Source organism: Vipera ursinii (assembly GCF_947247035.1).
Source record: "Vipera ursinii genome assembly, chromosome: 4".
Classification (NCBI taxonomy): domain Eukaryota; kingdom Metazoa; phylum Chordata; class Lepidosauria; order Squamata; family Viperidae; genus Vipera; species Vipera ursinii.
Window position 1 is genome coordinate 63,817,090 of NC_139514.1, and position 26,309 is coordinate 63,843,398.

Sequence of the window (26,309 nt, forward strand, 5' to 3'; positions counted from 1 at the left end):
AGATGAATGTATAGAGCAGAGGTCCTCAACGTTTTGGGCACCAGGGACCGGTTCTGTGGAGAAAGGTTTTTCCACGGACCAGAGAGTGTGTGGTTTTGTCTACTGCCTGCATCCCACAGATGGGGCTTTGCTTGTTTGTGTGGACCAGTTGCTGGTATGCCGCAGCCAGGTACTGGGCCACGAATTGGGGCTTGGGGACCCCTGGTATAGAAAACAAATATAGGTCTATTACTACTGCTGCTACTGCTACTACTACTACTGGGGAATTATAGGATAGATATGTCTTTAACATTCACTTCAGTGAGCACAGCTTTTCAATTAGCTTATTTCCCACCTTGAAAATAAACAAGTCTGAAAATAAAGAAGGCAAACATGCACAATTTATACCTCCTTTCAATCCAAGCAAGTTTTAATAATTTTTTTCCCAATCTCTGTGGCAGATTTTGCTATAGGACCCAACACTCATTTAGAAAAGTCAAGGCAATATTTATTAATTTATTTATTTAATTGGCAGACTGCCTGCAGACATAAAACTAGCAAAAGCAAATGTTCAAAATTCGTAGTTTTGTTAACAATAGGATGGTTCACCTGCAAATAGGGGCAAAACACTAGTGCTTCTTAGCTACATAGATTATACTAATTCTGTAACAACAATAATAAAGAGAATAAATATATACATATAATCCATTATATTCAAAACTTCTGTAAGTTTTACTAGATGTCCAGTTCAACTATCCAGATGATTGCCTCTGGCGTTGCTTCATGCAGATCTTCTAGGGAACCAGAGAACACATGTCATGGGCAATCTTGCCCAATATATTTAATAGTTTACATATCAGCACCACAATCACAACAAGGGGTATCTTTCCATCTCCACTGATGCAGGACCGAGGCACTGCACCTCTTCCAGTATCACATTTAAGTCTCTTCCAATATTATAATTATTATTATTATTATTATTATTATTATTATTATTATTATTATTATTATTATTATTATTATTATTATTATTTAATTTCTATACCGCCCTTCTCCCGAAGGACTCAGGGTGGTGTACAGGGCAATAAATACAATAAAAATACAATGTACAAAAGTTAAGAAAGAATTAAATAATGTAGCCCAATTACAATAAAAATAATAAAATTAATATTAAAATACCCCACACCCATCAGACCAGGCCGGCTTGTTCAAATAAGTAAGTTTTTAGGTCACGGCGGAAGGAGCGAAGGTCGGGAGCCATCCGGAGCTCAACCGGTAAACGGTTCCAAAGGTCTGGCGCGCCCACAGAGAATGCCCTCCCCCTGGGGGTCGCCAGTTGACACTCTTTGACCGACAGCAACCTGAGGAGGCCCTCTCTGTGGGAGCGCACTGGACGAAGGGAAGTTGATGCCGGCAGCAGGTGCTTCCGTAAGTAATCCGGACCCATGAATGAGGCAGGTAGTTTGATAGAAGAATCACTAATGGTCAGGCCACAAGGAGATACTTTTGACCTTTCCTCTCTCCAAGCATTCTGGGGATTAACGTTGGTGGAGATGTTAATGAATAGTTAATGATATTGCTAAGTACTGGTAACCAGTGCATAGGAGTAGGATGCAATGCGCCAGAGATGATAAGCATTGTCTGGTGGAGTTGGACATTGACCATTTGGTTGTGGGTGGTGTTAAATTGGCACAATATTCAGCTGTGGAATAAACCAAAGCCAAGGTTATTGTTTGTAGGGTGTTAGCATCAGCACCCCAGGGTGTTAATGCTAACACCCTATGAACAACAGCCTTGGCCTTGTTTTAGTGATAATTAGAAAGGAAAAATGAAAATAATAGAAAGAGAATATGATGCATCACATTAGAAATTATCTAGAATGTACTGTAGACATGTGAACAATGTGAATTAATATTTCTAATTCTGTGTCATGCTTGATGGGCATATAAAAAAGTGGATAAGATTAAAGTTCACATTAATTTATCAATACCTTATAAACTGGTTTTTACCATCCATGTTATTTTTATTGATTACATTGTAATGATCCGAATACATTTTTTTACTTTTCTCAATTTCTATCGGTTAAACAATTTTTTGTCACAAAAAGTAATATATTACCACCTTAATAAAGCAGCTGTGTGGATTATTTTTGTATCCAAGACTGCGGTTGTATATGAATGCATCTCAAGCTGAGATTTATTTTTGAGTAGACATTTATAGAATTGCATATTATGAATTATTTTTTAAGTGAGCTATATGAATTATACTCAAAAATGTAACAGTCCTCAAATGAACTATCCTGGTTTTATTTTATTATTTCTCTTGAGAGGTTTCTTGTCCTTGACAGGAACAAAATGTAAAATGTAAATATGCCACAAATCAGCATTAAATTGAACACACTGTGCCTTACTCTATTCTTTCACTCTGCTATAGTCATGTGTCAAAGGATATTCAGGTTTTAAGATAACCTTTATTGTCATTTTTTTTTTTTACTGTGGGCACAACGGCAGACATCAAAAATGAAATTTAGTTGCCCTCTCTCAAAGTGAAACACATACATGACACACACCTAACCATACTATATACAACATATTTATAGACCCACACCCCTACATTACAGTATATAACAAATAAATATTAAATACTGTCAATATTAAATTTTATCATGTAAGCTGTACTGCTAATGGAATGTGCTCAAATTTAAGGACTGACATCCACTGGATGTCACTGGATTTGAATCAGGCATTATATCCTGGTTCACCTACTGTATCATGTCCAGATTGTCCACCTTTCATTTATTGACTAGATTCTCACATTATTATGCTTATTATTATGTACAGTACATTAAGCTGCACATACACACCGACAAACACACCATATTTTGCACAAGTTTTTGATTGCAAAAGTTTGTCCCTTTTAATTAAATTTGTATGAAGAGCTGTTTCCAAACTCCTGATTTCTGTATGCTACAGTATAAATCTAAGACTTAAAATATGCTAGAAAATGTCAGCTTTTGATATCAGGAATTCTTGACTTCATTATGAATTTTGCTACATCCTTTATCATCCCAAACATTTTTCTAAACATATAACATTGGCGTGTATCTTGTCACATAATAAAATAGCAGATATAAAAGTGGAAATTGCTAAAAGAGAGCAATAAAGAAATAAAGAAAATATGGTATTCTTTAAAGTATGGCATCCAGAATATAGAGAGCACACAAGAAATATTGAACCAAAAAACAATTGAATGACTAACAGACTAGCTTACTGGAGACTCTAAAGATTAGCTTTTATGAAAGAGCATTGCTGATTAATTCTATACTCAGCAAGTCACTGTAATATATATATATATGTTCATTACCACTAAGCATGGACATTATAGAGAACATTCATAAGTTCATGCTGATGTTATAGAAATAGAAAGGGAGGGAGGCACAATCAAATGCACAACTCTCAGATCAGTCCTATGCTCTAGATCCAATACCATTATTTTTGTACATTAGCTAAGTCAGTTCATTTCCAGCCTTGCAGGGGTGCATCTTAAATGACTGATAACATTTATCTTTAAGATGCTGAAATTCTAGAATGGTTGTGAGCAGGCCATGTTCTTATCAGTAGGAGCTCTTGCATTCCTCTGCCTCCAAATACCAGGACTAGATTCAGTTCTCTCTGGTTTATGCAGCAGTTTGGCTATAATTTCCTACTAAGATAGTATTATTATTTTACAGTAATTTACAATGCAGCACAGAAATAGTGTAAGGATGGCTTTGCATCCTGTTTATTAACTGCTTACATTTCAGGAAAAAGTGCTAGAAAAGAAATATCCCCAACAATGAAATTCTAACATCTATGAAGAAGAGGGAACTGATTGGATCCTGGTTTTTATATTCTCTGATTGGTCACCTGGATGGAGCACTGATTATTGCATGTATAACTCAAAGTTTTCTGAATGTTCTGAGGTTGTGGAAATGCATTCTGGGTCAACAGTGGCATACCAGAGGCATTCAGGCAGCTTACAAGCACAGAAAAGTAATTGCTTCCTTCCATTACCTCTCCACAGAGATCTGTGATTCAGGAAACAGTATACAGCTCCTAAATCTTTGATAACACAATCCTCAATTAATTTGTTCATTCTTTTTGTAAAAGCTTCTAAACTGATAGCTATCATCATATCTGATGACAGTGAATTATATGTTTTATATTTTAATTATGCATGGCAATATTATAGTGGTACTGAATCCTCCTGCATTTAGTTTCAATTGATGAACATATGCTCTAGTATTACCAGGGCATATATAAACTTATTTCTAGCCACATCTTTTACACCACACATCACTCTGTATACTTCTGGATCTCCTTTTAATTCCTTAAGGTCAAAGAAGCCCCTAATTCATAAACCAAATGGATCCAAATCCTCATAGGAGAGCTGCTCTACTCTCACCTCGACAAAATTTTATTTACCTGTTTCTGAAACTTTCAACTTTATTTTGCAATGTGGTTAACTGAACTACGTGGGAACTGCTCAGTGAAAACAAAAATCTACTATCCTCTATACACTGAGAGCCAATTCTTCATTCTTTGTGCTTTCACTATCAAGTAAGATAAATCATTGAATCTAAAAAAATGAACCATCTCTTTCATTTCCTGGAACAAATTTGTCAGATTCTAGAACTGTTCAAGACTTACACACACCATATTTGTCCATCTTTGCGTACTTGAACTTTGCACTCTGTACATAAACAATACCTGGAGAGCTGAGATGTCTACTTAATGTAGCTTGAGTGAATTGCCTCCGAGCCAGTGCTAATGTGATTTTGAGATACAGGTGGTCCATGGTTAAGAACAAGTACTGTTCCCTAACTCTGTCTTTAAACCACGTATATTTACAAACAGTTGCCTATTATTAAAAATGGCATACGGCATTGTCCTCCTTAAGCCAACAAAGCACTGAAGCTGCACAATACTTTCAGCAATTACTGAAAACCTCTAAAATGTGCAGCTTCAGCAGTTCCCGAAAACATTGTGGAGCTTCAGTACTTTATCAGCTTGAGGAAGGACAATGCCACTCAACATTTTTGTAATCAGTAACCTCTTTATATCTAGGGGTTGCCTTTAAGTTGGACATTCTTATCCCAGAAAGTGACTGCATTTTTCAAGTATAAGGGTTTCATAGAAGATTTTAATCAGCAGTACTTATTCAAAAATAAGAAGAGGTTGTCTTCATCTGGGTTTCTTCTTAAAACCACTCCAATTTTTAGCATGAGGTAGTTTGAGTGTATCCTATCTTTAGATTATTTAGAGATCAGTCAGGAAGAAGGCCTTTTCAATTATAGCACCAGTGCATTTGCAGGTGTTTCCCTTCACAACAGCTGAACCAACTGGACCAGTCACAAAAGGAGAAATTTCCAGACCTGAAGGAGATGATGCACTTGCTTGTGTGCAGCTGAGAAAGAGAATGTGCAGGCATGTTTCAAGTCCATTCATCAGTTTCAGGATTTTTCTTAAGTTTGACAGGTGGTGTTTGGTTCGGGTAGACAATGACTCAGAGAGGTTTTGCAATGAAAGAGTTTTATTCAATACACATAAGTCAACTGACAACTGTCAAATGTTTCAAGCTTTTATACTAGAACTGTTTAAACTGTAACCAATCATCAATCGCTATTTTCCCGCTTCTCTGCAACTTTAACCAATAGTTGCACCAGAATCGCCCGCTTCAAGAACCTTCTTTTGCAACCTGCTATTTACATGTTTGCAACTATCTACAGACACAACACCCCTTACCCCCCAGTTGTTGTTATTTATGGACATAGTCTCTTAAGTATTTGGGTGGCCTATGGACCCTTGATGGATATCTATTGCTTTGGATACCTAAGTCATCTCTTTCAGATTGTCTGCTTGGCTGGCTTACACTGGTGGATCTGGACTCTTGACTAATTGGCTCAGATGCTTCTCTGCTAACAAGTTGTGGTTGTTGTTGTGTTTGATGTTGATGTTCAGCTATTGCTATCCTGCTCAAAGGGGGCAGCTCCCAGTCAATTTGACTGTGTTGTTGTTGGTAAGCTGTGGACGGACTGGTTTGAATTTCTGCTTCCCCACTAACTGGCAGGTTGTTATCAATAAGCCATGATGCAATGTTCCCCCCGTGTATACTTTGATCCCCATCAACTGGCATGCAACCAATAGTTCTCTTCCTTAGCTGATCTATATGTCTTTTGCTAACCCTATTCCCTTCCCCCTCAATAGTGTAAGACAAAGGTCCCATTATCTCAGTGACCACCCCTGGGACCTATTTGTCCCCTTGTGCATAATTCCTGGCCCAGACTAGGTCCCCAATTTTGAATGATCTGTTTGGAATGTCCGGTTCCGCACTTGATGGTAGCCTGTCAGGATGTAACCTGTCCAGTTTGGTGGTTAATCTTTTTCCCCACCTCATTTCTGCTGGGCTTTTTCCGGTAGCCGTGCACGGGGTCGTATGTTGGGTCAACAAGAATTCAGCCAGTCTTTGGTGCCAATCGCCACGGATGATTCTCTTTAATGCGTCCTTGGTGGTTCTTACGTTGCGTTCAGCCAAGCCGTTGGTGGACGGGTGGAAGGGTGCTGATGTCGTGTGTTTAATCAAGTTGGCCCTGAGGAAATCCTGGAATTCAACAGAGGTGAATTGGGGCCCATTATCTGACACAATTACATCAGGTAACCCATGAGTGGCAAAGAGGCCCCTTAAGACTTGTATTGTTTTACCAGAAGTCATTGAACTGACGGGTACTACCTCTAGCCATCTAGAGAAACTGTCCACTACTACTAAAAAGGTTAACCCTTGGAAAGGTCCAGCAAAATCAATATGAATCCTGGACCAAGGATTCCTGGCTAACTCCCACTTATGAGTACGTGTGTGTTGCAGCTCAGGTCTAGAACGCTGACACAAATAACAATTAGAAACACATTCTTCAATGTCCTTGTCAAGTCCTGGCCACCATAAGTGACTCCTAGCCAATGCCTTCATACGTACTATTCCAGGGTGACCCTCATGTAGTTCTAATAAAATTGTAGGTCTGTGGATTTCAGGAATGACTACACGGTTTCCCCACAGAACACATCCCAAATGGGATGATAGTTCATCCTTTCTTCTAAAATATGGAATGTACTTGGCATCCGGGTTAGTACTTGGCCACCCACTAAGGACCCAGGCCATAATTCTTTTTAGGATATGGTCATTATTTGTTGCCTCAGCAATATCTTTAGCGGTTAAGGGGCATTCAGGAATGTCCTGTAAAGACATTATTTGTCCCACAGGAGCAGGGTCTTCCTCAGTGTTATTTAATGGCAGTCTGCTAAGGGCGTCTGCATGTCCCATTTCCTTGCCCGGTCTGTGTTGAAGGGAAAATGAATATGCTGAGAGGAAAATTGACCACCTCAGCATTCTGGGCAACATTATTTGGGGTGTCTGTTTATCAGTGGTAAACAGTCCTAATAATGGTTTATGGTCAGTGAGTATGGTAAAGTTCCTACCATAAAGGTAATCATGGAACTTTTTTACTCCTGCCACTATTGCTAATGCTTCCCTATCAATCTGTGCATAATTCCGCTCTGCTTTAGTAAGCGTCCTGGAATAATATGCGATTGGCTTTTAATTTAATTTAATTTAATAATTTGATTTCTATACCGCCCTTCTCCCGAAGGACTCAGGGCGGTGAACAGGGCAATACACAATAAAAATCAGATACAAAAATTAAAAAAACCATTAAAAACCAATTAAACATCATGCCCATAAAATCAATACATATTAAGTTAAAAACTAATTTTAAAAAACCCAACCCCACCCCGTCAGACCAGGCCAGCTTTTTCGAAAAAGAATGTTTTAAGATCGCGCCGGAAGGAGCGAAGGTCGGGGGCCGTCCGGAGCTCAACCGGTAAGCTGTTCCAAAGGTCTGGCACGCCCACAGAGAACGCTCTCCCCCTGGGGGTCGCCAATCGGCATTCTTTGATCGGCGGCACCCTGAGGAGGCCCTCTCTGTGGGAGCGCACTGGACGGAGGGACGTTGATGCCGGTCGCAGGTGTTGCCGTAGGTAATCCGGACCCATGCCATGAAGGGCTTTGTACATCATAACTAACACCTTGAACCCCACCCGGAGAGCAACCGGTAGCCAATGCAGCTCGCGGAGCAGAGGTGTAACATGGGAGTATCGGGAAACTCCCAAGACAACTCGCGCGGCTGCATTCTGCACCAGCTGGAGTCTCCGGGTGGACCTCAAGGGCAGCCCCATGTAGAGAGCATTACAGTAGTCTAGACGAGAGGTCACGAGCGCATGAGTGACTGTGCGCAAGGCATCCCGGTCTAGATAGGGCCGCAACTGGCGCACCAGGCGAACCTGGGCAAAGGCCCCCCTAGTCACAGCTCCAATATGCTCTTCCAAAGAGAGCTGTGAGTCTAGAAGGACCCCCAGGTTGCGAGCCCTATCTACGGGGGGTAATAGCTCACCCCCCATGGCCAATGATGGGATAATCGGAATTTCCCGGGATGCCGGCACGAACAGCCACTCAGTCTTGTCAGGGTTGAGTCGAAGCCTGTTCCTCCCCATCCAGACCCGGACCGCCTCCAGGCAACGGGACATCACGTCGAGGGCATCGCTGGGGTGGTTTGGGGTGGAAATAAAAAGTTGGGTATCATCAGCATATTGGTGATACCCAACTCCAAAACCACGAATGATCTCACCCAGCGGCTTCATATAGATGTTGAACAGGAGAGGCGAGAGAACCGATCCCTGAGGAACTCCACAAATGAGAGGTCTCAGGGTCGATCTCTGCCCCCCTGCCAACACCGACTGCGAACGTCCCAGGAGGTAAGAGGAGAACCACTGGAGAACCGTGCCTCCCACTCCTAACCCCCTGAGACGTCGCAGCAGGATACCATGGTCGATGGTATCAAAAGCCGTTGAGAGGTCTAAAAGGACTAGGACAGAGGAACAACCCCTGTCCCGAGCCCGCCAGAGATCATTCACCAGCGCGACCAATGCCGTCTCCGTGCTGTACCCGGGCCTGAAACCCGATTGGTACGGGTCTAGGTAGTCAGCTTCCTCCAAGAACAAAGGGAGCTGATGCGCCACCACGCTCTCAACAACCTTCGCCAAAAACCGAAGGTTGGAGACCGGACGATAGTTGTTTAAAATTGCTGGGTCCAAGGCCGGCTTCTTGAGGAGGGGTCTCACCACCGCCTCCTTCAAGGCGGCGGGAAAACTACCCTGACTCAAAGAAGCAGTAATCACTGCCTGGAGCCAGCCTCGTGTCCCATCCCGGGCTGCATAAGTCAGCCAGGAGGGGCACGGGTCCAACAAACACGTGGTGGAGCTCAGCTTCCCCATGATCTTGTCCACTTCTTCAGGGGTCACAGGATCGAACTCTTCCCAGATTAAATCGACAAGACCGCCCGACAGACTCTGCCCAGTCGGAGTCCAAACCGGTCCGGATCCGAGCGATTTTGTCCGACAGAAATCGACTAAACTCCTCGGCTCGACCCTGCAAGGGTTCCTCCCTCACCTCCTGATTAAGGAGAGAGCGAGTCACCCTAAACAGGGCGGCCGGGCGATTCTCTGCGGACGCAATGAGGGTGGCAAAGTGGTTAGACCTAGCCACCCTCAATGCTGCGAGATAAGTTCTCGTAAACGACCTTAGTCGTAACCGGTCGGATTCGGATCGGCTGGACCTCCAACAGCTCTCTAGGCCCCTTCTCCGACGCTTCATCTCGCGGAGCTCCATGGAGAACCATGGGGCCCGTTGGGATCTGCGTCGGGTCAAGGGCCGCATGGGTACAACTTGGTCGAGTGCCTCTGTGGCTGCCCTTTCCCAGGCTTCCACCAGGGCATCGACCGAGCTGTGAGCAAAGGAGGCAGGTGGGGGCCCAAGCGCCGTTTGGAACCGCTCAGGGTCCATAAGGCGCCTAGGGCGGAACCATCTTGTTGGCTCAGCAACCCCACGACAGGGAGTGGCAAAACGGAAGACCATCCGCAGGAGATGATGATCGGTCCATGACAGGGGTAAATTAATTGGGGAACCCCCCCCAAGATCATCTAACCACCGTCCAGATAGAAAAACCAGATCGAGCGTGTGACCCCCTCCGTGAGTTGGGCCCAGAATAACCTGCTTCAGGTCCATGGCCGTCATGGAAGCCATGAACTCCCGAGCTAACTCAGATGATCCCCCCAGGGATGGTAGGTTGAAGTCACCCAAAACTATAAGTTTGGGGAACTCAACCATGAACGCCATGACTGTCCAAGTGGCTGATAACAGCCCCCACACCATAAGGTGAAGCATCGCAAGCTAAATAAATTGGTTTATTCTCAATAAAATGGGTTACTGTTGATTGGCTAGAAAGAATATTTTTTAATGTTTGGAAACTAACTCTATGTTTGTTAAGCCACTGCCACGGGGTTTTTTTATCTAAAAGTCTATGAAGAGGTTCTGCTATGGCAGCTTTGTGTGGCACGAATGTGTGGTAAAAATTAACTAATCCTAGGAAGGCTTGTAATTCAGCCTTGTTTTTTGGTTCTGGTGCCAATTTAATTGCCTTGATTTTATCAGGGGTAGGATGAATTCCATTTTTGTCTATCCTAAATCCTAGAAATTCAGTGGACTTAACCCCAATGCAACATTTTTCCTTTTTTAATTTAAGTCCAGCCCTCCTAAACCTTTCCAATACCTGTTCCAGACGCTCTGCTAATATTTCTTCATTTCTTCCAGCTATCAGGACATCATCAAAATAAGGGCATACACCAGGTATGCCCTTTAAGGTCCTCTCCATCACTTCTTGGAAGATGCCTGGAGCTGCTGCAATACCAAATTGCAGTCTGTGGACTCGGAACGCCCCCTTGTGGGTAACTATCGTCTGAGCTTCAGCAGCCTCTTCAGAAACAGTTAATTGCAAGTACGCCTGCGCCAAGTCTAACTTGGCAAATATGGCGCCGTCCTGTATCGTGGCGAGGACCTGCTTCACCGTCGGGACCGGGTAAGCGTGTTTTTTCATTCCAAGGTTCAGGGTGGCTTTGTAGTCAGCGCAGATCCTCACATCCCCATTAGGTTTAAGGGGTGTGACGATCGGCGTTTCCCACAAACCACCCTCGACTGGTTCTAGGACGCCTTGGCCTACAAGCTTATCGAGCTTGGCCTCGATTTTTTGCTTCAGGGCGAAAGGCACCCTTCGGGCCTTAAGCCTGATGGGTTTAACCGACGGGTCTAAATTAAATTTAATTGGGGGCCCTTTGTATTTACCTAAAGACCCATCGAATACGTCTGCGAATTCATCGCAGACTGATTCGAGGGTCTTATTTTTAATAACTGTGTTTATTCCCCCTATCCAAATACCCAGGGCAGGAAACCAGTTAAGGCCTATTAGACTAGTCCTATGGCCTTCAGTAACTATTAAATCTAAAGCTCCCTTAAACCTTTTCCAAGGTTTCACTAGATATTATGGACACTGAGGCCCCTGAATCTATTTCCATTTTGCAAGGAACCCCTTGCAATTGGACTATGATTTTTAATTTTCCTTCCGGAAAATTATTAATTTTTCCCTTCCTACTATGATTAACTCGCGCCACCTGCCCACGGTTCGGAAATTTGGCCCACGGTCTAGGGGTCTCTTTGCCACTATAGTAAGGGGTTACCTTACCTTCGGGCCAAACGTCGACTTCATGTAGGCGATTGTCGCGTGCACGACCCCTGCAGATGGCTTGAATGTGGCCGGTCTTCCCACACGATCTACATCTGGCGGTACGAAATCTGCAAGTTGCACGGGGATGGTTGCCCCCGCAGCTGCCACATCGGTTGTCGTTGTCGCGCGGTCTCGTTGCGGTGTCTCTCCATTGTCGTTGGGTCGCGGTTACTTGTCGTTGTGGTGTTGCGGTTTGGAATCGGCAGTTCGGTTCAGGCCCGTCGCTTCGGGATGGTTTTGCCGCCATTTTTCCAAACCGTCTGGTGACCTCGGCGATGTCATCTTCCCATTGCTGGTCCACCTCCCCGCAGTCCACAAGGCCTTCTTGATTGATTTCGGCAGACGCAGCCATGCTACTACGGGGGGGTCGCGATACCCGGTGGATTCATAAGTTAATAGTTCATCCAGTACGTTTTGCAAATCGCCGGTGGGCTTGGCGATTATTCTATTTTGTAGATGCTCGTCTTGCAAGCCAAGTACCACTCGGTCCCGGATTCTGATTTCCAAGTTGTCGTACTTGCATCGTACTGCGGCTTCCCTGACTGCAGCAACGAATTTTTGAATCGATTCGCCCGGCCTCTGATTTCTTTTTTCGAAAATACGATGCCAAAAGAGTTCGGATCTCCTTGGCGTGAAATGTACTTTTAGTTTAGCTAGCAGATCGGCATACGGAACACTTGAGACCGGCTGTGGTTGACAAAGTCCTACAGCGATCCGATATACTGGTGTGCCGCATATTGTCAGTAACGCTGCCGCCTTTTTTCGGTTGTCCGTTATCCCGTTAACAAGCAGGAACCCTTCGACCTGTCCTACATATTCTTCCCAGTCCTCTGGGAAGCTTGGGTCGAATTCTTTCAAGGACCCGATTTGCGCCATTCGGAGGATTGTTGATTCCGCCGCGGCCGCTTGTGGTTGACTGTGACTTCTTTTCAAATTTGCCGCCTATGCGCAGCTGTTCCGCCGAACCTACTCTGGTCTGCCGTCTATCCCATCCTCATCGCCAGTTGTTTGGTTCGGGTAGACAATGACTCAGAGCGGTTTTGCAATGAAAGAGTTTTATTCAATACACATAAGTCAACTGACAACTGTCAAATGTTTCAAGCTTTTATACTAGAACTGTTTAAACTGTAACCAATCATCAATCGCTATTTTCCCGCTTCTCTGCAACTTTAACCAATAGTTGCACCAGAATCGCCCACTTCAAGAACCTTCTTTTGCAACCTGCTATTTACATGTTTGCAACTATCTACAGACACAACAGGTGGGATTCTCGATCTCACATCGATCTCACTGCTGTGATCGAAGGCAACAGATTTGACATGGGACCAATGGATCCAGGCATCCCTCTTGGCTATCTTTATGGTGGTCTGGGTGATGAGCAGGGTCTGGAAGGGTCCTTTCCACTTGGGCTGTAGTTGTGATCCTTGGGTAAATGACCTGACCCAGTTCAGTCCCCTAGGTTGAACGGGTGGAGGACTTCTTCTAGCGGCAGTGCCTAGGTCACAGGGTTCATAGTTACTGGTGTAGGGCTGTAAGATAAAAACATAAGACCACATCCCCCCTTTCCAAACTGAGGGAATGTGGGTCTAAACCTTTTTGGGTATCTGGAGGGCAACCAAAGTGCAGTTCAAGTGGTGAAATGCCTATGTTTCTTCGGGATCTGGTCCTGAGGTGAAACAAGGCTATGGACATTGGATGTTCTTGCTTTGACAACAGATGAAAATGCAGCCATTTTCTCTATGTCTTTAGAATTAGTTGGTGCTGGGAGGGGGAATTGGGATGAGAGTTCAGTTAGTCATAATAATAATAACTCTGCCATGGGAATCCATCTGGCAATTCCTCCATTTTTTTAAAAAGCCTGAGAAGTTTGTCCTTCGTGAGGAAGATATGAAACAGCTGCATCATATCACCCCTTGAAGGATTATCAGTGATCAATTGGAGGGTCCTAATTACTGTTTGGGAGTCTGACCGGGAAGAAGGGGTATTCTTCTTCCATATTACTAGATCAGAGGGGGAGAAGGGGGTAATATGAGAACATATTCTAGCTGTCCTTGTCCTCATCCTAGAATGGGCTTTTGCAGCAGGGGGGCCCATAATCTTGGCTCCTGCATTGTCACTAATATGTGGGGTAACTATTTCTGATTGGGATCCCTGACTATCATTTGATTGGGGGTACTCTGGATCTGAAAGTTTGGCCCAGCAATATCAGTATGGTATTTGGGAGGGTTCAGCCTAGGTAATGGTGTTTTCAAGACCCTGTATTCAAAAGTACCAAGTTCTGGCCAAATTTTTCCCCCTGCCTCTTCTCTGAGCAAAGCCCACTCTTTGCATAATTGACATGCATTTTTTTTCTTAATTTCTGCCTGGACAGGTAATTTCTTCCTTTCCCAGGCTTTTAACAGTCTCCCAAGGGGAGATTCCAGCAGGATCTTCAAGTCAGAGTATCCCATGATTTTTGGCAGTACCCTGATCTAGCTTCTGTTACACACAGTGACACTTCTAGCCTGGATCTCCCACTAGTGCAGACCAACTCTTTATGGTGTCCTCTGTTTCTTTGGCAAGACAATACTTCAGCCCTAGCCCCTTTGGCAAGGCAATCTTTCAGCCCTAACCCCAGCAAGGCAATATTTCAGCCCTAGCCCAGCCTGCAGTTTTCAGATGTAAAGGGTCTGGGAGGACTCTGGCTCCTTTTTGCAGAGTATAGGGTCCTCCATGGGGAGTAAGGCTTTGCTCAGTGATTTCAGGTGTATTTCCCAAATGCAAATCTTTCGCTCACATTCCATTCTTCTTTCATGCCACTTGCCTTCTCCTTACAGAAGGTCTCACACTCCAGCTAAGCCCCCTTGCTTTCTAGGATCTGTCAGCCACAGTCCTATGGGACTGGTGACAATCTGGGTGTGGCTAGGAAAAGCACGGAGGAGGTGAGATCCAGCTGTGGCAGAGAAAGAGAGATTTTCCTATTCACTCACACATACACTTTCCAGACTCATTCCCCCCAGGCTCTGAAAGGCAATAAATGTAGTGGTACTTACCTTCTTTTCGAGCAGCCATTGAGTGCAAGCCTCACAACTCCCTTTGCCACGTTATTCTGGTCAGGCAGGGTCCAGGCAACCCACCCACAGACAAAGGGGTCTGCTGCTGGCTAGGTAAAGGCTTACTCAAGCCCAGTCTGATGATTTGGTGAGCTGGGAGTCCTTTCGTGGTTGCCAAAATTGTAGGAAAAATTGGCTCGAGTCCTCAACCAGGAAAAAAAAAGAGTGCCACAAAATGGAGAAGCTAACTACTTGAATATAAGGTTTCATTTATTGGCAAAGAGAGAAGCAACTTCAGTGATCAGTTCTTTGACAACTGACCAGTTGGTTTGGTGAGTTAATGGATTTTTATATATTTTTGGTGTTTTGCAGTTTTGGGGCTAGTATTTGTATGTCTTTTATTATTGAATTAATGTTGTTTTGTTGCCTACTCAGGATTGTGACTGGCCACAGGGTGGGGGAAATGTTAGTCTTAAGTGTTCGTTTCCTTGGTCTAATCCTATCAGTTTGATTTAATCAGTTTTCAGCTCACTTCTATTGTTTTGCTTATTTGGAGATTGCTGCTGCTCCTGCGCTTTCTGAGTGAATGTGGGAGGTCTGGTTTTATGAATAAGGCTGTTTCTGGAGACAGAAGCAGAGATTGTTCTCCTGCTTATTGGCGAATTCCTTTCTTAACTTCAGGCTATTTCTGGGGCTGGGAAAGAGGGATGAAGAGAAGAGGGGGTCTTCCCACAGTCCCAATCTATTTCCAATAATATCCTGCTGTTTAAGCAATGAGTCAAAGATAAATGAATCAGTAAAACACATATGGAAAAATAAATAGATAGCTGGAAGACACAGTTTAATAGGTAAATTATCCTTGATCTGGATCAAATTTCTAAATGATTCAGAAAGTTGAACTGATTCAATAAACTTTGAGTCAATTTGGACAATTAATCCAATTTGATTCAGACACTTTAATCAGTAGGGAAAAATATGTTTATACCCTTATGAAAGTCTGTCTAAAGTAACAATGGAAGTCAGTCCCAGTTAATTAAGAAGGGATATGATTCCATTCAAAACTACAAAACAAATTATCATATTCAAATATTCTCTAAACTGAATGTTTGCATAGCTCTAGAATCTAGTCCAACTGTCTGAATCCTTTTCTTTGAGAAATACAAAGCAAAGCATCTGCAATAGACCTTGTCAATTCCTAGTAGGATACAACCAGAGCAACTGGATAATTGCTCCAATTGTTGGACTATTACCAGTCTTAAGGAAAGTTTAACTTTTTCAGTTGGAATCTATTTCCCTGTAACATGAGTGTATTATTTGGTACTTGTGTATGTTGGAATTATAAAGAGCAGATCTCGGTTTCCTTCTCAGTGATAACCCACGCAAAGTGCTCTCATGTTCCCCCTGTGTTTGGTGTTCTCATATCTTAACAATTCCCATTTCAAAGTATTTCCATAGTTTTTAGTTTATAGCCCCTTTTTCACTTTTATTGTTCTTCTCTGAAGTCATCCCAGTTTTCTGTGAATTCTTAACATGTGGTACCCATAAAAAAATGAGGTACAGCCTGACTAATACATAATAAAATGAAATTATTATTTGCCATGACTTAGAAACCATTCTTCTTTGATATATCCCAAAGTTATATTAGCCTTTTCTGCCAGCACATAATGCTGATGACTCAGATTCAATTTGTAATGGAAAAAAATAAATGTAGCAAATAAAATGGAGGCTGCATCCTTTTCTTCCTTCTCGTCTTTTAGATAGGATCAGAGTCAGAGACAGCTTCTCTCTTTACCTAATATTATCAAGCCCAAATTGACCCTCCTGTTGTCAAACAAGGTCCCATCTAAACAAAATAATGTCTCCTCACCAGCTCACAATATAGCCCAAGGGCAGCCTAGCAAGCAAGTTAGGAACAATATGAGAAATCCCAATATTCCATCATCACACACACAAAATCAGAATAGAGCTGGAAGGGACCTTGGAGGTTTCTAGAGCAACCCCCTGCTCAAGCGGGAGACACTATAACATTTCAGAAAGGTGGTTGTCCAGCCTTTTCTTTAAAAGCTCCAGTGATGAAACACCTACAAGTTCTGAAGGTAAGCTGTCCCAATGGTTAATTTTCCTCAACGTTAGGAAGTTTCTCCTTAGTTCTAGATCGATTCTCTCCTTGATTAGCTTCCATCCATTGTTTCTTGTCTTGTCTTCTGATGCTTTGGAAAATAAATTGACCCCCTCTTCTTTGTGGTGGCCCCTCAAATACTGGAATACTTCTATCATGTCACTTCTAGTTCTTCATTTTTGTAATATATTTTACTGATTTTTTTTAAAAACATAAATCACTTAATAATTGGTGAACAGTGTGTTGTCTGGGTTGCATTTGTAAAACAATCATTAACAATTGATTTCTATCATCCATAATACACATAATGGTTTTAGTTGATTTCCTCTTTACCAAAATATCCTTTTGCAAACATTGAGTTAATACAATTCTTATTGTTTTGGTAGATAACAATTAAACATTTTTTCCAATATTCCTAAAGATAATAATCACATCAATATAATATTTCTTTTCCATCCAATCATTCTGGTTGCCTTATCATAGATCCTGTTACAGTCCTTATTTTAATTTCTTTCTCCCAGCAAATTCTAGGTATTCTTACGGGTTAACATTTTCTCCAATTTAATTACATTTAAAAATTTAACTCTGTTTTTCCATATGAACCATCTCACACTTTTACATTTCTTAAGGAATAGATAAAACAATGAAAAAAGGAGAGCAAGAGTAAAGAAACATAAAAAATAACATACTACTTAAAATATATATCTATTTCTTTAATCATATTCAAACAAATGTTTATTTTTTAAGTATTCTCTCTGGTAAGTCTCATCATCTATTTTCTTGGTTTCCACTTTAGTCTTTTTCCTTTGTCCAGTATCTTTCTTAATCAATATATTTTGCTGAATCAAAAAGTTTTTCTGTATGTTCATAAATGTTGCTATAGATATAAAAAGTAAATCAGGAGAAGTGTCTTTGTACGGGGCTTCTGCCTTTCCATGTTTGTTGAAAATCTTTTTATTTTTCTTTCTCTCCACTTCTCTTATCATTTCCTTTCTCTCCAATGTTCCTGACATCTCTACAGTCCATTTTATCCAATCTGTTTTCTTGTCCTCAGATTTATTTTGTACTTTAAGTAGAAAGTCTTATCCAGTTTTGTAGTTAGTGCTTGGCTATCCAGGCTTTCAACAAGCTGTCTTTGTTGATCTTTCTCATCCTCTATTTTAGCATCACTATCTTGCACTTGGTATATTTCTGAAGTTGTAAGCTCTTTAGATGAAGTCATGATTTGAGTATTAATGTCTCAGTGACTTTGTGGATTGTTTCAAGTATGAGCTTATAGTCAAGTGAGGTTTGTGACTGATCAATCTCCATTTTGAAATAATTATAAATAGTATTTAGTGGAGGCTAATTTTTAAACAAAAGTCAATAAATGTTCACCTCCACAAGTCTTAGAAGCTAGATTCACCTCCCAGCTGTTTCAGGTTTTTATCTTTAGCTGGTGCCAAGGACAGCTCCAAATTATAAACAAGTTATTTGCCAATAATATTCACTTGCTGTATCAAGCTTGGCCACAGGATGTCCCCAGAGCACTTAAAATCCTTTTCAGACACAGTAATTTTTTATCAATTTTGAATCCTTTTACATATTTCTTATTTCTTTTTTCTCCCTTTTTTTAGTTAGGTAGATAGAATAGCCAGTTTTTGTGAGGATAGGAATTTTGGGTCACCAAAAAGGGAAGTTAGTCCAATTATTTAATAATATTTTGTTCAAGGTTTTTTTTTCCCTGATGTAGTCAGACCTGGCCATTAAGGAGGGTGGAAAACAATCCCTTCCCTCTCTCCTCGCAGGGGGAAACAGATTCAGGAAGCTTTTAACAGGAAGAGGTAGACAGTTGGAACAAAGAGAAGGCAAGTCTCGCCCAGTTTCTCCACTGTGCTTTCAAGTGCTTGCTTGTGAGTTTGGCCTCAGCAGGAAATGGCTAGAATGATGGGTCATGGGAGTGCCTGATCCTTTCTTCGTCGGTCCAGAGAGCTGCTCCAAGCCGACAGGAGGGCCACCGCCCTTCCACCATTGACCGGAGAGTCCTCTCCCCTGCTTGTTGCCCCTCCAGGGTGACTTTCGACCCCTTTACAGGGGTCCCCCAACAAAAGAAATCCAAATGACGTGAGGAACGATCTCCTCACATGTCTGGCCATGCCGCGATCCAGAAACGGAAGCCTGTTCTTTCATGTTTTGTCTCCAGATCCTTAATCATCTTAGTTGCTCTTCTTTGCACTTTTCCTAAAGACTCAACATCTTTTTTGTAATGTGGTGACCAAAATTGGCTGCAGTATTCTAGGTGTGGTCTTACTAGGGCTTTATAAAGCAGTATTAATACTTCACATGATTTTGATTCTATGCTTCTGTTTATACAACCCAGGATTGAATTAGCTTTTTGGCTGCTGCCACACACTGCTGAATCATGTTTAAGTGATCTTTCACTAGGACTCCCTCTCACTCCCTCTCTTATTGTTTTTGAGCCAGGTTTCGCCTATCAGTATTTGTACCTTTAATTTTTCCTGCCTAAGTGTAAAACCTTGCTTTTGTCCACATTAAATTTCATGTTGTTGGATAGGACCCACTATTCAAGTCTGTCAGGATCTTTTTGGATCCTGAGCTTGTCTTCTGGGGTATTAGCTACACCTGCCAGCTTAGTGTCATCTGCAAATTTGATGAGTTCCCCTTCTATTTCCTCATCTAAGTAATTTATGAAGATATTGATGAGTTCTGGACCTAAGATGGAACTTTGTGGTAGCCCACTGCTTACTTACTTCCATGTAGATATGGTACCATTAAGGACAACTCGTTGAGTATGGTTTGTCAGCCAGTTACAAATCCATCTGGTGATGATGCTGTCTACCCACATTTTCCTAACTTACCAAGAAGTAGGTCCCATAATTGCCACTAACAATCACTACAAAAAAGATCAATAAATCAGGCACAACTTACTTAATGACTGCATCACTAAGTAATGGAAAGTTTGGTCCCAAATATAATTAGGACTACTACACACACACACACACACACACACACACACACACACACACTAACAGGTAACATCAATGGGTAAATGTATCAACCAGAAGATATTATCACCAAAAATATAGCTGTGCTAATAAAATCAGAACAAAAATAGAATAATGAATGACTGAGTCACACTTGTGGAAACAAAAAGTGTATGCATAAAATGTTAATATAAAACTAGCTCCATTCTTTAACATATTATTTTAAACTATGGATATAAACCATCTATTGCTCCATCTTCTCAGTTTTAACACAATGTTATTCTGATGCAACAATATTTATATAATAGATACCTAATATTCTATGATATGATTCTTTAGAGTATTAACTGTAAATAAGAGAAAAGAAAAAAAGGATATCCTAGTAATATTAATTACAATTTCAAATGTTAATTCTTCAAATATTCTTCTGGGAAGGAGGGGGCTTAAGTATTTGAAGATTTGAAAGGTACCAGTGAGGCATACATACATACATACAGTGCATTCAGAAAGTATTCAGACCCCCGTCACTTTTGTCAATTTTGTTACGTTGCAGCCTGATTCTACAATTGTTAAAATTCATTTTGTTCTCATTAATCTACACTCAGTATCCCATAATGACAAACTAAAAACAGAATTTTAGAAATGTCTGTAAATTTGTTAAAAAAAATCACATTTTTCTCACATTGAGAAAAAAAGAATTTCAACAACTGTAGAATCAGGCTGCAGCATAACAAAATTGGCAATAGTGAAGGGGGTCTGAATACTTTCTGAATGCACTATATTTGTGTGTGTGTGTATGTGTGTGTATTTCTCTTTTTATTTCTTTGTATTTAGCCTTTGATGTTTTAAGAAAATATCCTTTAATAAAATGAGAAACAGAGAGAGAAAGAGAGAGAATAAACTATGAAACTCTCTCCACTCCATTTCTACAACTATGCAAAGCTCTACAGTTGATGCTATTTCCCTTATAAATTATAAAGATATACTAGTTTTTCTATTTAAAATTAAGACTTGGAAATCAAACCTTCATGCTGGACTTTCAGATCTCATTGAATGGTTGCAATCATTTAATTCAGTTTTTTCATACCAATATAGTGCATGATTCTGCATCCTAATGATACCTGAGGCAATCTTGTTTAAGAATCCTAGCTCACCATGGGAGATAGAAGTACAATAAACATAAATTATCTCTGAAGAAATCCAACGGTTGACTGTTTCTGTAGAAGTCTTCTCAGGAAAGTTAAAGTCATCATTAAAGAATTAGGTCTGCCTATTCAAGAAAGCATGAAAAATATTTGAAGAAGTATGCTGTTTCATTATGAGCAATACACATTTCATTCTCATTAAATAAATTCAGAGCTGAAGTGTTCATCACAGCAACAATAAGTTCCTGTTGGATCTTCAGTACAGGTAGTCCTAGAGAAACAACAGGCTACTTAATTCAAAGTTCAAAGGTACGACAGACACTCCAAAACTTTATTAATGTAAAGGTACCCCTCTCCAGTTGTGTCCAATTCTAGGGGGTGGTGTTTCTTAGCCGAAGAAACCAGCCTTGTCCAAAGACTGTGATTTTAAGGTACAGATATTAGAAAAGAGATCAGACTAGTTTAGACATTGTAAATGATTTGATCTGAGGCTTGTTGAATCTTTGTCTAGTTTATATTATGCAGATATGAACATTTTTGCATCTCAATTTAACTGAAGAATAAATTACACTTGTTGTATTGCAATTCTGTAAATACTTCCTACTGCAATACTTGCAATCCAAGTCTTCCGAAAAGGTAAATGGCAATGGCTTGCTAACAATATTTCTAACAAACAAAATAGAAGCTGGAGCAGTTGGTATCCAAGCTTACCTGCAATCCTAGTCAGCATTGATAGATAAGTTAAGTTTCATGATCCTATATACCTTATTCATATCTCTGTCCAATTAATGAGGAGCTATTGATCAGCAGTGTTTGAGTACAGTTTTTGGACCAGCTATGCATAAATTTAACTATCATGCCATATGGCCTACATTTAAGTAGGTTGCTAATCAGAATGACATGAAGTATTTTCTCAAGTGTCTACAATATTTCCATAATCTATTAACCAAGCTCTTCAATCAAAAAAATGTGAACCAGGAAGCTTGTCTTAGCAATCCTTGCTGACTTTTGGTAATATCACATTGTTTTAAATATGCTTACAGTTTAATTACTTTATGATCTGCTGTGAAAACTTTCCCACAGCAGAAATTGATGCCAGACTGCTGGTTTGTAATTCCTTCCAGTGTTTCTTTTGCTGGTTGAAGCAAATATTCTTCTGGAGAAGACAGAATCAACATAAGAGATAAAATTCTACCTTTTCTTTGATACCTGCTTTTGACATCTCCATTAAGCATCTAGTTGAATAATTCTGTTCTCTTCCTGTTCTAAACAAATATTGAGCCTTTTATTGCTACTGCTGTTGTTACTGTTGTTGCTGCTCTAAACATTTCATCAGACTCAGCTTTCTTTTCTTTTTTTTATTTGATCTTAAAAAAATATCTGTAGTTTACTTTAGATACCAAACAGGTAATCATGGGAGTTTTCACATGTTCTGAACAAATTAGGCAAAGATTTGCCTGGTACACCAAGTTGCGCCCCTTTCTGGACCGAGATGCCCTACGTACAGTCACCCACGCACTCGTTACCTCCCGTATAGACTACTGCAATGCTCTCTACATGGGGCTGCCCTTGAAGACCACCCGGAGGCTTCAACTGGTGCAGAGTGCAGCTGCACGGGTAGTGATGGGAGCACCCCGATACTCCCATATTACACCCCTCCTGCGTGAGCTGCATTGGCTACCGGTTGCCCTCCAGGTGAGATTTAAGGTGCTGGTACTTACCTTTAAAGCCCTACATGGCTTAGGCCCGGGATACTTGCAGGACCATCTGCTGCCAGGAACGAATTCCCATTGCCAAGTACGCTCACACAGAGAAGGCCTCCTCAGGGTACCGTCGGCTAGACAATGTCGGCTTACGACCCCCAGGGGAAGAGCCTTCTCTGTGGGAGCGCCAGCCCTGTGGAACCAGCTCCCCCCTGACCTTTGGATGGCCCCAGATCTCCAGTCCTTTCGCCGCGGCCTCAAAACACTCCTTTTCCACCTGGCTGACCTGGACTGACAGGGATTTTAATTATGTTTACAATTTTAACTCTAATCTTTAATTTATTTCAATTTTTAATTTTAATTTACTGTACAGAGACCTTTAATTTTGTTGTTGTTAGCTGCCCTGAGTACTTCGGGAGATAGGGCAGGATATAAGTCCCATTAATAAAAATAAAAAGTAAAAAAAAATGGGGTACTAAAACTCCTTTCTGCAATCCAGCACGTATCGATGCACTACCTTTACGCACATTTTTCAATATAGTTAAATAAAAAATGTAGAAAATAAAATAAATTAATAATATTATTAATAATAAGAGAGGAGCAGAATAGAAGAGAAAGAACTGGAGAAGATAACAAAATTCAAAGAACTCCAGATAGAAATAGAATGACTGTGACAAAAAAGAAGCAAAGGTAATACCAATAGTAACAGGTGCCTTGGGTGCAATCCCCACTTGAATAGGATTGGCATTGACAAAATCACCATAGGATAGGTGAACTGTAAAAGGCAACTATGCTTGAACAGCTTACATCCTGTGACAATACCTTTAAGATCATCAAACATTCACATCTGCCCATCCCAGGTCTTCGGAAGGATTCAATAGAAAGACAAAAATTCTAAATCCAGTCTGAACATCTGGATAACTAGGCAATGAACCATAAGGTGTGCTTTGAGGCTAAAACCTAAACAACTTATCACAACTGGAGTGTGCATATGATAAATTCAAAGAGGTTTTTTTTACACAAAATTATATATTTTCATATATAAGCAAACAGATTCTGCTTGCATTTCAGCTCAAATTCATATTAATATTCTGAATTATAAACACAGTGTATTACAATATTTTTAACATAGCAGAATTTATATCATGTGGGCAGTCAAAGGAGGGAGTCTCCTTTTCTTAAAATACATTCTGCAGTATCTCAATCATGGCATCTGATAGTCATTTACCTAGCATTATCATCATTTGTATTGTTCAAAGATTGCATTTATATTTGCATCCAATCTTGTAAATGTAACCAGATGTTATTTTAAGAAGCCATGTTATAAATCTCTAGCAACTCAAGGATTTTGTAATAGAAATGTTGACAAGTTCTTAAGTAGAGCAGGGTACTGCTTCATATGGTACATGAGTGACACTGTTAATTGTATAAGTACCATCTGCTCTCTCTCTGAGCTGTAAAATTTGTATCAAATTAATTATATTATCTCTAATCGTCAAATACATCAGATGATTTTGCTACCAGAAGATGAAATAATAAATTCATAGCACCCTTCTGGTCTTGCTTACATTTATCTTTCACTACATTTAATAATCTACTGTATATATTTACTGCACAGTCTCATTTCATATTACCTTGTATAAATTCAAGGTAAATGTTAACAAGAATTGCAGATAATAGCTACAGAGTTCATGATTGTTTCCTGTTTTTTATTTAAGGTACTGCTTCAGTTATTCCTAAAACTGACATTTTCTTTATTTGGTTTATAACCAAAGATATAGGAACTTTCTATATCTTTCCTGGGAATTTTCCATTGCCATTTAAATATTTTGCTAGCATGAGATTAATTTCTTCAGTGTTCCAGGAAGAATGACAGGGGTGGATTGTTCATTCAGGTAGCTTTTGGGGAAGAAACTTCAGAGACTTTCTATTTCTATTTTTACAGTATTCAGAGCTATAATGGAACATGGAAATATGCAGTGCTTTTTTTGTAAGAGAAAAAGGTGCCGGAACTCACACATGTCATACAACCCGCCTTGCCTACCCTACAAGGTTCCATCAAAAAAAGGTGCCGGAACTCCGTTCTGAGCATTCTGTGAGGAAAAAAGCCCTGGAAATATGCTAGAATACATAAGGTATAAACTGCATATAGTTAAAATTACATATGCAGAGAAAAATCATCAAACCACAAATTTATGTTGATTGTACACTAGTTTGACAGTAGTTTGGAAAAAACATCAACTTTCTTTTGTTCTTTGTCTGCAATTCTTTACTTTTTTTTTCTTTTCTTGAAAGGGTAACAGTTGACCCATTTAGGTTGCAATGTCATAGTCAGTCATTGGGAATAAGTACACACAGCTATAATTTATATCTGGAACAGGATGTGTCAATGGTGTTTGAATAGCACCAACACTATTCATATAGTGTTATATTTCAAAATGCGGGGAGGGGGGAACCTCTGGATCCTGGCTTCCTCTTCAAATATTTTATTAGTTTATAAAAATACAAAGTGCAAAAAATACAAAGAAAAAGGAAGATAATGGGGAAATAAGGAAAGAAAAGGAAGAGAAAAAAAATATAGTAGTATAAATTAGTAACATAAAACTTCATTTTTTACTTTTATATAATAACATATACTAGCCAGTTCTATAGCAATAAATCTATCTAATCAGCAAAACCCAAAATCAAAGTTTCATTTTTTCCCCACCTCAAGCACAAAGTCCAAAAGCGATTTCCAAGTAGAAACAAAATTAATTTTGCTCTTTTCTTTAATCAATTTAGCTATCTCTACTAACTCCATCAACTTTTGCAGCGATTCATCCATTGTGGGAATCAAAGTCTCCTTTCATTGTTGTGCATAGAGTATTCTTGCTGCTGTCAGTATATATAACATCAAAGTTCCAATTTTAAAAAAAAATGTTATTTATCCATTAAGCCTAAGAGAAAAAGTCTCTGCTTTTATATCTTCAAGAAACTTCTGTATTAAGATGCTGCATAAATTTTGGAGGTGATCCTGGCTCCCTTGAAATACTGGTTTTTGTATTAAGCAATTTAGGCAAATCTGGAAAATATGTTCCAGAATGTTTTCCTAATATTCCCCCTCTCTCCACATAGGAGAAAGTGAGGGAACACAGACCAGTTAACTATGTTATGTATTCCATCCTAACCCAAAGGACCTGAAAGGACTTTCTAACCTCCAGAATTAATTTCCAGTCCTCCTGCAGACCAGGTGACAGGTTGTCATGATAGTTATGTTTGGAAATTGTTCTTCGTGAAGTTAAAGCAAGAAAGGAGCTTTATAGCACCTTAAGTACGCTTTAGAAACACAGTGGATGATAGAATGTCAGAAAGTGTTAAATATTTTCAACAGTCTGATAATTTGTAAAGTATGGCATTTCCTGTGAGGATTCTGAATTTGTTCCAGAGACTCTGGACATCTGTGATCTCAGAATGATTGCTGCATCTTTTCCTTGAAATGCTGATGACGTCAGGATCTGATAACCTGTGAATGATCCATTTTTTGCTGATGCATTTCCTTGAAGATGAAGAATGCAGCTAGGAATTTTTCATTTCCAAGGAATCCAGAGCAATCCAAGATGGATGACCTATATCATCCATCCAGTTTCTTTCTGAGAAAATGTAGAAA